Here is a 14,399-nt window from a genome sequence, read left to right on the forward strand (position 1 = left end):
TCCCATAAAATATATTTATTAGAATGTTATGAATGTCGACTGTACATAAAATGTATTTTTACACTTGCACCTGATTGCAAACGCATGTTCTAGCATGTATACACAGTTGTCATCTTAGTAATTGGCACTTACACCAGACCTATAACTGGTGTAAGTGATACGACTGATACCTTGGCACACACTTACTGTAAATTGACTATGTGCATATGTCCATTCACCTCCCCGTTCTGACCTTGAAATTGTAGGCTGTAGTAAGGGTTCTTTGCAGTCTAACATGAATCGGACGTTGCTTTGTTCTCTAGCGTATGGTTCGTTTCTGGGCATGCACTGCGCGATTTTATGCAAAATACGGCACATTTTGACATTTACCTGCGATAATGAATCAGGTCCATGGTGTTTTCCATTTGCTGACTTTGCCTATGTTTCACTGCCATTTCTAGCACTGTGTAAGTAAAGAAAAAAGGAGGAGAGTATCCTAATATTGTAGTGCTTCCAATGGAGGTTTGCCCGACAGATTACAATAAAGGAAATGCTCCCACCAATTGTGATGCACATTTGTGCCAAATTACTAAAAACAGTTTGAATGAAATGAACTCTTTGCAGAGTTATCCCACTGATTTTAGGAAGACAGCCATTGGATCTCCAAAATCGGTCTGCAAGATATTGCAGCGATAGAAAGTCTTTAGCCGAACAATTTGTCATTAAAATGTCACCGAGGCGGCCGTGACTTACCACTCACCAGGCAAGTGTGAGGCCAATCTGTTTGCCAGCTCATACATGCGCACTGGAACTGGACTGGGCTTCCAAATCCTGATTCAATAATAAAAAAATAATATAGTTTTTGAAAAAAAAATAACTACAATTAATTATATTTAAAAAAATAATGATAAAGCATTTTTTCTTTAGGTAGGCACTGCTATCGTGACTCTGAGATGGCGATAGTGATAGAAGTACAACCGCCGTTACCCATCTAGTGTGTAACTACATATGTGCAGGGGATGCAGCTGCTATGGGACCTGTCCTTTCCTGCCACAGCTCCATTTATATATGTAAGTTTTTCACCATTGAGCAAGACATAGATATGTATAAGTCTACACTGGACTCATCTGTAAGGGGTGTGGTTGACTGCGTCTCCACCCACTACTGTAATGAAGTTATACATGAATGGTCCCCATCTTATTCACCAAGTGCCCACATGTATAAGATATGCTTAACTCAATATACAGATGTACTTTGTGCACATGGGTAGTGCAGCAATTTTTACCCTTGTATTTTTAAGCAGCACAAATGTAGTTATGCCCCACTCTAAATCAGGCCCTATATGCAGAATTTTAATTTATCGTACTGATTTCTTTTGCAATCAATTATGTTCCATTTAGTTAATGGACAACATTCTGTCCATTACAACAATTTATTGCCTAAGTCTACATGTTTAATTCTGTCACATCTTACCTCCTTGCTTTAGTGAAGGTGCCACCAGGCTTCCACAGAGCCATACATATGGGGATTTAGAACATACAACAAAATTACAAGATTACATAAATTCATACAGATAAGAAGAATGGGTACAGATAAGCAAAAATATAATTAAAGCATAAATGCAATTAAGAGATCAAATCGCATGTCATACAAAAACCGTTTAGCATAAGATAAGACATGGACAGAGAGGCAGGCAGAGAGTGGGTAGAGATAGAGTACAGACATGAGAGATAGGTTAGAGCACCATGCCCATGAGAGTTTACATTCTAAAGGGAGGGGGTAAGGACGATAAGAGGAAATTGGAACAATAGGATTAGTGGGGCTTACTATGGTGCAGAGGTCTGATACTGAGGCTGTGATATAAAGAGAGGTCTAAATGGGGCCATGATGTTGCAGAGGCCTATTTGGACAATGATCAGGATAGTGCAGGGGTCTAAAATGTGGATGGGCCATGATGCTGTATGCACAGATGTGAAGCACAAGTTACCACGAGATGAGGTGAGGTTCCGATTAGGAGAGGATTAGAGTAGTAGCAAATGAAATATATGCTTCGGGATGACAGAGAAGAAAGGTGGTTAGCTGTTGTGTCGTTTAACTGTACATTTCCTTACACTTTATGTGAGAAACCACTTAGTGTAGAAAACCCCAACACGTCTCCCCTTGATCAGGACTGTTCTTGAGACACAGGCCCTCATTGTTCATTCATGCATTTTTAGCAACCACTCCTTGACTTGCTTATTTGCACTTTAATCTTTATGTGCTTTGATCTACCACAATTTCTTCTAATGTGTGAAATCCGTAGTATGTGAACTGTATTTTTTACTTTCTATTTCCCTAGAGGCTTGGGAATATCACATGAAATTTATCATTTTGTGGTCCAACAAAATTGAATATTGTATATTAGTTTTAGTGATGATCCTCCACATTATAAAAATAAAATCCAATTTACCTTCTGTCATAACATCTTTTGTCTACCTCTCTTTTCAATGGCAGATACTATGTTCAGAGCCTTCAATATGTTTTGCTACAGACACATTTTATTGTATTAAATACTTGCAGTTCAAAGGAGTTCTAATATCGGATCCATTTTCATATGAATTGACTGCTAAAGCTGTTTTAAAAGAAGTATTATGAAAAGTGAACACATACTGGGTGCTAATTAATATCACCTATTTTACAATGATTAAATGGGTTAGGTTTAAAGAGGGATGTCATGGAGAGTAAAGTGTAGCATCACATTGATTGTAAGCTGCTCACAACCAATCAAAAACTGCATAAAATATTAGGGGAAAAGGCGCTCTCAATGAACTAAATAATGCTGCACCTCATAAAATATATGCAAAAAACAGAGGACGCAAATCCAATGTAATGCAAAAAAACAAATAGAATGACATTAAGATCAAGAAATGTATGGAGTCAGGAATTACATCGAGAGATACCATAAAACTTAAAAATATTAATAACTTTGAAAACTTGACAGGCAGACAACAGACAATAACATAGTGTATAATGCTTATAGCCCTACTGAGAATACAGTGGGCGTTGGTATGTTGATGAAAAGTAAACCACAGAGTGAGACTCAGATTAAACTTAGTTCTTACCCTACATATCCGGGTCTCCTTTGGGGATAGTGAACTCCAGATCTCAGTCCACGCTACTGTGTTTCGTGTCCTACAGCGTATGGAACGCGAAAGTGGTCAGTGGAACACAAACGTATGGTGGTTGTGGTGTGTTACTAATTGATCTTTATAAAAATCCCAGCAATATTGATTCACACTCGGTAATGGAGTGAGTCTGCTCAGGTCAGGTGGCTTATTTAATAAAAGCAGACATTGCTGATATACAGCATTTTTAATTTTGGGCAAAGTGACCTATTTTACCACTAGTGCATGCATACATAGTTTCATGACCCTGTTTTTGGACTGCCCCGTATAATACCGTGCACAACATTTTGTAGGACAGCGGGTCCAGATGGATATGGTTATGGTGAAAAGTTTTAAAACTAATACCTCACTTCAAAGTACTGTCTACTTTAGGCAAAACCCCTTAATATATTTGAATTTTCCTTTCATATGCGAAAATACTGCTAGGGAAAACTTCATTTTCCTCTTAAATAAGTGACGTTTTACTGTCTTTATTATATGTGACACATTTGTACTATTATATATTCCGGGAGGGAAAATGTGAGCTCACGCTTTACCTGTGATCCTGTATTTTCTCCTTTTGTTCCTGCATAATGCTACATGTTGTCCCACTGTTTGAACGTTTGAACATCTTATAAAGACATATCATTAAGCTTGTCCTTTGCAGAGTCGGATTTAGACCTTATGGGGCCCTAGGCAAGATATTGGTTTGCCTCCCCTTCCTCCCTGAAACAATCCATAGCACTATATTTTTTTAGCATAGCATATACTCCTATACACCTATAGTTAAGTAGAAAGGTAAGCTATGTGCCGCCGCACATCACGCTGCTCCTCCTGCATCACCATGCGGCCCTTCATTATTGTCCCTCTCATCACACTGTGCCCTCCTTTATCATTAAACTGCATCACACTGTGGCCCCTCATTACTGTCCATCTCATCACACTGTGCCCTCCTTTATCATTACACTGCATCACACTGTGGCCCCTCATTACTGTCCATCTCATCACACTGTGCCCTCCTTTATCATTACACTGCATCACACTGTGGCCCCTCATTACTGTCCCTCTCATCACACTGTGCCCTCCATTATCATTATACTGCATCACACTGTGCCCTCTTTTATGATTACACTGCATCACACTGTGGCACCTCATTACTGTCCATCTCATCACACTGTGCCCTCCTTTATCATTACACTGCATCACACTGTGACCCCTCATTACTGTCCCTCTCATCACACTGTGCCCTCCTTTATCATTACACTGCATCACACTGTGACCCCTCATTACTGTCCCTCTCATCACACTGTGCCCTCCTTTATCATTACACTGCATCACACTGTGGCCCCTCATTACTGTCCCTCTCATCACACTGTGCCCTCCTTTATCATTACACTGCATCACACTGTGGTCCCTCATTACTGTCCCTCTCATCACACTGTGGCCCCTCATTACTGTCCCTCTCATCACACTGTGCCCTCCTTTATCATTACACTGCATCACACTGTGGTCCCTCATTACTGTCCCTCTCATCACACTGTGCCCTCCGTTATCATTACACTGCATCACACTGTGCTCTCCTTTATCATTACACTGCATCATACTGCGGCCCCTCATTACTGTCCCTCTCATCACACTGTGCCCTCCTTTATCATTACACTGCATCACACTGTTGTCCCTCATTACTGTCCATTAATCACACTGTGCCCTCCATTATCATTACACTGCATCACACTGTGCTCTCCTTTATCATTACACTGCATCACACTGTGGCCCCTCATTACTGTCCCTCTCATCACACTGTGCCCTCCTTTATCATTACACTATATCACACTGTGACCCCTCATTACTGTCCCTCTCATCACACTGTGCCCTCCTTTATCATTACACTGCATCACACTGTGACCCCTCATTACTGTCCCTCTCATCACACTGTGCTCTCCTTTATCATTACACTGCATCAAACTGTGACCCCCTCATTACTGTCCCTCTCATCACACTGTGCCCTCCTTTATCATTACACTGCATCACACTGTGGTCCCTCATTACTGTCCCTCTCATCACACTGTGCCCTCCATTATCATTACACTGCATCACACTGTGCTCTCCTTTATCATTACACTGCATCACACTGCGGCCCCTCATTATTGTCCCTCTCATCACACTGTGCCCTCCTTTATCATTACACTGCATCACACTGTGGCCCCTCATTACTGTCCATCTCATCACACTGTGCCCTCCTTTATCATTGCACTGCATCACACTTTGGCCCCTCATTACTGTCCCTCTCATCACACTGTGCCCTCCTTTATCATTACACTGCATCACACTGTGGCCCCTCATTACTGTCCCTCTCATCACACTGTGCCCTCCTTTATCATTACACTGCATCACACTGTGGTCCCTCATTACTGTCCCTCTCATCACACTGTGGCCCCTCATTACTGTCCCTCTCATCACACTGTGCCCTCCTTTATCATTACACTGCATCACACTGTGGTCCCTCATTACTGTCCCTCTCATCACACTGTGCCCTCCGTTATCATTACACTGCATCACACTGTGCTCTCCTTTATCATTACACTGCATCATACTGCGGCCCCTCATTACTGTCCCTCTCATCACACTGTGCCCTCCTTTATCATTACACTGCATCACACTGTTGTCCCTCATTACTGTCCATTAATCACACTGTGCCCTCCATTATCATTACACTGCATCACACTGTGCTCTCCTTTATCATTACACTGCATCACACTGTGGCCCCTCATTACTGTCCCTCTCATCACACTGTGCCCTCCTTTATCATTACACTATATCACACTGTGACCCCTCATTACTGTCCCTCTCATCACACTGTGCCCTCCTTTATCATTACACTGCATCACACTATGACCCCTCATTACTGTTCCTCTCATAACACTGTGCTCTCCTTTATCATTACACTGCATCACACTGTGACCCCTCATTACTGTCCCTCTCATCACACTGTGCCCTCCTTTATCATTACACTGCATCACACTGTGGTCCCTCATTACTGTCCCTCTCATCACACTGTGCCCTCCATTATCATTACACTGCATCACACTGTGCTCTCCTTTATCATTACACTGCATCACACTGCGGCCCCTCATTATTGTCCCTCTCATCATACTGTGCTCTCCTTTATCATTACACTGCATCACACTGTGGCCCCTCATTACTGTCCATCTCATCACACTGTGCCCTCCTTTATCATTGCACTGCATCACACTTTGGCCCCTCATTACTGTCCCTCTCATCACACTGTGCCCTCCTTTATCATCACTTTGCATCACACTGTGGCCCCTCATTACTGTCCCTCTCATCACACTGTGCCCTCCTTTATCATTACACTGCATCACACTGTGGTCCCTCATTACTGTCCCTCTCATCACACTGTGCCCTCCATTATCATTACACTGTATCACACTGCGGCCCCTCATTACTGTCCTTCTCATCACACTGTGCCCTCCATTATCATTACACTGCATCACACTGTGGCCCCTCATTACTGTCCCTCTCATCACACTGTGCCCTCCTTTATCATTACACTGCATCACACTGTGGTCCCAGCAGTTAAAGAATAAATGACCATGGACCCCAATTTTGTCAACGGATCTAGCAGAATTTTGAATTATACTGCTCATATACTCCATACAATTAATATTAAGCACAGTGGTCGAAGTGGAAATTTAGAAATGGCGGTATGAAAAATGTAATGGGAATGTAAACAAGTGAATGGAATTTTATTATTTTACAATGAAGGCAGTATGAGAAGTAGCGGTATGGCCTACTACCATATACATTCCACTTCCACCACTGCTTACCTTTCAGTTCACACAAATTGCACTTTATCTTTAACTAAACTTAGGTATTAATCATAATTAACATGTCATGAAACTGCAGTTCAGGGTTAGTAAACCCAGTAATAAAAAGACAACAGTCTCCAATCACTATCACGTCACAGACCGTCGCCACTACAGTTACTGATTGCAGCCCTCTAACTACAGAAACACAAAAAAGTGCTGGAATGTAATAATCATATTAATATGTCAGTCTTCTGCATGAATCCCATAGTGCAACATTTAAGCAAGTCAGACCTCCTCATAATATAAATCCCACCAGATTCAGGATAGTTGGCAGACTGTCCTGCTCTCTCCTACCTGTTCTCGTCACTTTCACCACTTGTGGCTGCAGTGTCTTTAGATCAGTTGCTGCTTGTCTGGATCCTGGAACGTTGGAGGCCCTATTTGGAAAAAAAAATGGGTACATAAATTTTAGTAAACTCCAACCAGCCCCAGTGTTAAATCAGTATAGCACCCACATTTTATAAGTAGGCTTCCCTCCAACCAAAACATTAAATTAATAGCATACACATTTAAAAAATAAACCTATTTCCCTCCTGCAAACAGCCCCTCACACACACACACACACACACACACACACACACACACACACACACACACACACACACATAATATAAATACACTGGCCCCTCACACACACATAATATAAATACACTGGCCCATCACACACACACATAATATAATTACACTGGTCTCTCACACACACATAATGTACATACACTGGCCCCTCACACACACATAATGTACATACACTTACCCCTCACATACACACACATAATGTACATACACTGGCCTCTGACACACACACATAATATAAATACACTGGCCCCTCACACACACACACACATAATGTATATACACTGGCCCCTCACACACACACATAATGTACATACACTGGCCTATCACACACACATAATATACATACACTGGCCCCTCACACACACATGATATACATACACTGGCCCCTCACACACACATATTATATTAGTACACTACCCCCACCCCAAACTTACCTTTTTCCATCCGGCGCTAGTCGGGGGAGGGGTCACATTTGTTTTCTTCCTCCCCATTCCCATCTGCTTTGCTGCGGGCCCCCTGAGAACCACTGTGCCCTAGACAGGTGCCTAGGTTGCCTAGCGGTAAATCCAGCCCTGGTCCTTTGTACAATGAATATAGCTGAGTTCTTGCCATAATTTGCCTTTTTTAAATAACTGATAAAAAATGCTATCAGGTACAACCATATTCAGAAAGAAAAGGATCTCAAAAATGTTTCTTGTTAAATATAGGTATAAGTATGCTCTGCCTATGCAGACAAACACAACACACTGCACAATGCATATGTATATATAAAGTCCCATCATTACATTATTTAAATATTACTAAATACATTAACACCTGTAATAATATAGGCATTAATGAAAAAACATTAAAAAAAAACATTTAATTTTTTTACATGAAATATATATTTATCAGGAAGTTATTAATGTCTAATGTACATAAAATACACAGTTGCACATTTACAGTTGCACATGATTGAAAACACATGTTCTAGCATGCATATGCGACCGTCATCAAGTTATCGCTCAGCACTTACACCTGTACCTGCTGGTGCAAGTGATACGACTGAAAATCACGTACCTGAGAGATGCCCAGAGCTTGAATCGGCCGGATGTACATATGCACTCAGCCTTGGCACGCCCTTACTGTACATTGACTACGCTCATACGCCCCTTCTCTCCTTCATTCCGTCCATGAAATCGTAGACCGTCGGAAGTGTCCTCTGCATTCAAATATTAATTGGATGCACTTCCATTCTTTGGCGTATAGTCCTTTTCTGAGCATGCACAGTGCAATTTTATGCAAAATATGGCACACATCGATTTCGTTTACGTTCCTTAATTAATCAGGCCTTGAAAGTTTCGTGCATAATTACTTTTTATGTTTATTGCTAAATTAGTTCCGTGTTTCAAAAAAACCCTGAAAAACCCTAGTAGATTTTTCAATCATACAAGAACAGTTGTAGAATAAGTTAACCGCTCACATATATCTTAAAAATAGCATCTTATTGTTAAAGGATTGCATAGCACGTTCACAAAGACAAATAGATACATGGTTCAGTATTGCGCAATCTCCTTTAGCTTAAGGTCACACCACATCTAATCCTTGCTCAAGGTTGACTCTGCTTTGTGGGATCAAGCAATGCATTTTATTTTACTAAATCAACTTTTTCAACATGAGTATACAGTACATACATCTACTATTCAGAAGCAAGAAAAGAACATTTATAAAATTATATCCCAAATTTCCATTTAGAGAGAAACTGCACCCAGAAAATAAATAGGCTCATTTTACATCTGATTTCACCTGCCACCATTTTTTCTATGCATAAACAATTATTATTAACAAACAGTTTACGCTGTGTCTTTATGTAATTCCTTTCTAAATATCTCTCTCCCTGTGCTTTTCTGAAAAAGTGTGCAACAAGATTTCCTCACTAAAATGGGTGCAGCAGAGCTGCCATATTGGTTATTGTCCAAAATGCCTAGATCCTTCTGGAAGTCAACCATATTATGACTAATGATGCACAATTAGCTGACCAATATCTAGAAGTTTAAAAAACTTGCACCAATGATAATTCAATTCATGAATCCCTGCTACAGTAAATAGTAAATTTTTCTCCTTCATCCTATCTGGGGGACACTTCTACCATGGGGTTGTAGCTGGGGAGTGTGGAGTTGGCACTTAACTAGTTAATCTGTGGCTGCTGACAGACTCCTCCCCTCTGCAACCCCCTGTAGCTAGTCAGTGTAGTCTAAGTGCCCAAGCAGTTGAGCTGACTTTAGTTTTCTGTTTATTTGTTTTTATAGGCCGTTTTTTTTTACTATGTTAGAGGTAGAAAGGATAGAAAGGCTGGCACATCAAGTCTGCACTACTTACAGGAGCTGCAGGACTGTCAGGTAGTGAGAGCAACGGCTCTCACAGAAACCGCCTGCCTGTATTCTTTGTCTGATGGTGGAGCTTATTGTTATTTCCTGGGGACCGCCGCTGCTCTGTGGAGCATAGAGCGCTTGAATCCAGAAGCGATACCAAGTCCCTTCCTCAGAGGGGGGGGAGGCAGAGCTACATTGAATAATGCATTTAATGCATTAAGAAAGGCAGTCTGTGGGCTTAATAAGAGAAGCGCAGATAAACCATTACAAGCAGTCAGGACGCCCAATGGACATTGCAAGACAGGGAGGAGTTGTTATAGAGCTCCCCCTCTCTTAATCGGCAGGTTGGTTTCTTCCACAGGACCTAAGCATTGGCTGGAGAAGAAAACTTTTGCAGTCAAACTTAGACAGACTTGGCTGCTGCTAAGGGCAGCATGTTGGCTAAGTGGTTAGCACTTCTGCCTCAAAGCGCTGGGGCCATGAGTTAAATTTCCGACCATGGCCTTATGTGTGTGGAGTTTGTATGCTCTCCCGATGTTTGCGTGGGTTTCCTCCGGGTGGTCCCGTTTCCTCCCACACTCCAAATACATACTAGTAGGTTAAATGGCTACTATCAAAAATTGACCCTAGTCTATCTCTTTCTCTGTCTGTGTGTGTATGTTAGCGAATTTAGACTGTAAGCTCCAATGGGGCAGGGACTGATGTGAATAAGTTCTCTGTACAGCGCTGCGGAATCAGTGGCGCTATATAAATAAATGGTGATGATGATGATGATGATGCCTGCTATACATTAGCCTGGATAGACTAAGTATTATTCTTTCTTTATATTACACTGTACTTGCTATAAAAGAGGAGGTATATTGTGTTTTAGTATAGTTACATAATTGAATATATTGTTTTCTACTCACTAAATCTGAGATACTACTGGTGACTTTGTCAGGGATTAGTGGTATTCTTAGGGGTCACTCTGTACCTGTGTGATTGTATACTATTCTTTCAACCCTGTATTGTTCCTATTTGGTAGATTTTCCCTTATCAGACATAATTACTAAAGCTAAATTTTATAATTGTTCAAAATGTAAAATAAAATTACCTGTGGGACAACAGGGCCCGGGGGCCCTCTGCATGGGCTGTCAGGCGGGGTCCCAGACCGTGCAGTCTCAGGTTTCAGCTCCTATAGCCATGGAGGAACCAAGGTGGGCAATGTCTTTACAACAGTCAGTAGATTCTCTGGTGCAGCTTTTGAGCTGCACGAAAGGGACTTCAGTGGCGGAACACCCCTCTACCTCATTAGTAGGGGTAGCCCAGACATCAATATTGTCCCAACAAGAGGAGAATGCAGGGGTAGGTCCAAGTGGCCTTCCATCCTCATTAACTCCTTCAGGCCTTTACCAGGGAGAACAGGCCTGGTCCAGTGCCTTGGCTAGCGGTATAGATAAATTAAACCGGTTTTTAGACTACCCAGGACCATCGGGGTCTAGAAACAAGATATACAGAGTGAGCCATCCTCTCTTCTCGGACTCTGACTCTGAGGCGTCATCAGAGGAGGACGGGGAACTTCTGCATGAGTCAGATTTCCAGACACAGGTCTTAGATCTGGATGATTTAAACAGAAACCAGGGTATTGAGGATCTAGTTCTGGCAGTACGACGGGCTTTAGACCTTGTAGATATTGACGAGCCTAGACCAGTTAACCAGGGGTTATTCAAAAAGGTTAAAAAACCCATCATTTATTTTCCCCCTTCTTCGGAATTGAGGGAGATTGCTGAATCGGCCTGGTCACAGCCCGATCTCAAAATGGTGGTTCCACGTAGGATTATGTCCCTGTACCCATTACAGCCAGATGACCTAGCATACTGGGAACAGGTTCCTAGAGTGTATACACCGGTGGCACGACTGGCGCGCCACACTACACTTCCAGTTCCGGGCATCGCCAATCTTCAGGATGTCACTGATCGTAAGGTGGAAGGATTTTTAAAATCCATTAATGGAATAGTGGGAGCCTCTTTTAGACCCATGCTGTCTTCTGCATGGATTGTTAGGTCAATGGAAACTTGGGCTGACCGTCTGGCAGAGGGATTGCAGGAGTCGGACCTTCTTCCCCTGGCTTTTATACCTGAAGGGAGCTTCAGGGTATCTGTATGAGGCAGCGCAGAACGCAGCATCCTGGTCATCTTTTATGTCAGCTGCTGCTGTAGCGACTAGAAGAATTCTCTGGCTTCGGTTCTGGGAAGCTGACACAGAATCTAAAAGGGCCTTGGAGGCTCTTCCTTATTAGGGCTGTGTACTTTTTTGACCAGAGTTAGATAACATTATCTGCCAGCCAACAGGGGGGGAAGAGTACTTTTCTTCCCGTTAATGTGTTAAAGCCTCATACGCCGAGGTTTAGCTCCTTTCGTCAGCCCTTTCGGGGAGGCCCCGCCTTTAGAGATCAGACAAGCAGAGGTAGGTCTTCTGGGTTTAGAGGTCTCTCCCCTAGAGGAAGGTCCTCATCTGGCAGCAGGCATCAGGCCAGACTCCTGAGAAATCCGTCAGTCTGACTTACACCCTGTCACCACTCAGGCCCGTTGATCCAGACGAGTGCCCCGACTTCACTTACCTTGCCTTTTCTGCCTCCACCCCGCTCCGGACAGACTCCGCGGCTCTCCAGTGCGGGAGCCATCTTGCGAGTTCTGCATGTGCAGACCCGGCATTTCTTCCATTCATTCATTGCAGCCAATCAGCTGCTAGCTCTCACTATAAAAGGCACCTCCTGCTGTAGTATGGTGTCAGATCTCTCCTCCAGGTTAGACATCCCAGTTCTGGCTCCTACCTTTTCCAGCTTCCTGCAGTGGTTCTTACCTGAGCAGTCTCCAGTTCTTTGCAGCATGGTCCATACTTTCCTTCCTGGTCTTCTAAATAACAGCTGCTGTAGAACCTAGTTCCACTACCTTCCTGACTCTAGGGGCTTCCCAGCTCTACAGGATCTCCATGGCAACAGCTGCTGCAGAACTTCACTCCGCTACTTTCCTGGCTCTAGGGGCTTCCCAGCTCCACAGGACCTCCGTGGCAACTATTGCTACTGAACCTCAATCCCGCTACTTTCTATCTCTTCTTGTTCTGGTGTACCAGGTTCTCCACTTGGTTTCGCCCGTTACCTTCTGAGAGGACCGTGACCTGCGTTTAGGGAGCCGCTAAGCCCATACTCTCGTGTGCGAGTGGGGGGCATCTGCCTCCTTGCAGCCGCGGGAGTGTGGGGGCGCGTCTGGGACTGCACACAGAACAGTGAATAAAATCCACCCCAGATCACTGAATTTAGGGGATCAGGGCAAGGGGATATATCATAGATCTTTTAAGTCAAGCCCCTCATCGTTTTTTTGCAACTTCCTTGCACCTCGACCAGAACAGAAGGCAAACGATGTTGCACTGTGTAGATTCTCTTCTTTTAGCTGGAGTAAACTGCCGGGTCTCAGAGAATCAGGGACGCTAGGGATTTTATTCAAATATTTTTCTGGTCTCCAAGCCGGACAGTTCCTTCCACCTCATTTTGAACTTAAAGTCTCTAAATCTACACCTGAGAATAAAAAGATTTTGAATGGAGTCTCTTCGTTCAGTGATATATGGATTGGAGGGGGGATAATTCTTGGCGTCCATAGATATTCAGGACGCATATCTTCATATACCTATCTGGGAAGAGCACCAACCATTGCTCCGCTTCACGGTAGGAGCGGCCCATTACCAATTCAGGGCGCTTCCTGATGGCCTGGCCACAGCGCCCAGAGTATTTACAAAAATCATGGCTGTAATGGCTGCCCTTCTCCGTTCTATGGGGGTGAGCATAGTGCCCTATCTCGACGAATTGTTGATCAAAGCCCCCTCAGATCAGCTTTTTCGTCAGCATTTACACCTCACTATAGAAACCCTGCAGCTTCACGGTTGGTTGATAAATATTCAGAAGTCTCAGTTAATACCAGACCAGAGGATGATTTTCTTAAGTCTCATAATGAACACCAGAAGGCAGAAAATTACTTGTTAAGGACAAGGTTTGCTTGGTGCAAGACCTAGTGACCAGGGTCCTATACAGTCACAGGCCTTCCATGCTTCTTTGCATGAGGTTACTGGGCAAGATGGTCCAGGGGGATCTCCTAAAGAAGTGGTTAGGTTCATTTCTCCACTTGGAGCCCCAGAGAATACTGTTGTCCCCAGAGAATACTGTTGTCCCCAGAGACTTGTCTATCTCTCAGGTGGTGGAAGAGTCAAGAACACCTAAGCATGGGCAGATCCTTTGCCCCGTGCTCCTGGATCATCTTAACAACGGATGACAGTCTAAAGGGCTTGGGTGCAGTGGCGCTACATTTGCACCTTCAGGGTCTTTGGTCGGAACAAGAAAGTTCCCTTCCAATAAATATCCCAGAGTTGAAGGTCATGTTAATGGCTCTCAAAGGGGCTCAGTCCCTAATTCAGGGATTTCCAGTACGATT

General features: G+C 43.2%; 1 long non-coding RNA gene across 4 annotated transcripts in view; it reads left to right on the plus strand.

Moving 5' to 3' along the window:
* LOC142157787 (uncharacterized) overlaps nucleotides 1–14,399 on the plus strand; it is a 235,601-nt gene that overhangs the window by 147,289 nt on the left and 73,913 nt on the right. The gene's annotated exons all lie outside the window — the stretch shown is intronic.

This window comes from Mixophyes fleayi, chromosome 5 (genome assembly GCF_038048845.1).
Source record: "Mixophyes fleayi isolate aMixFle1 chromosome 5, aMixFle1.hap1, whole genome shotgun sequence".
Lineage (NCBI taxonomy): Eukaryota > Metazoa > Chordata > Amphibia > Anura > Limnodynastidae > Mixophyes > Mixophyes fleayi.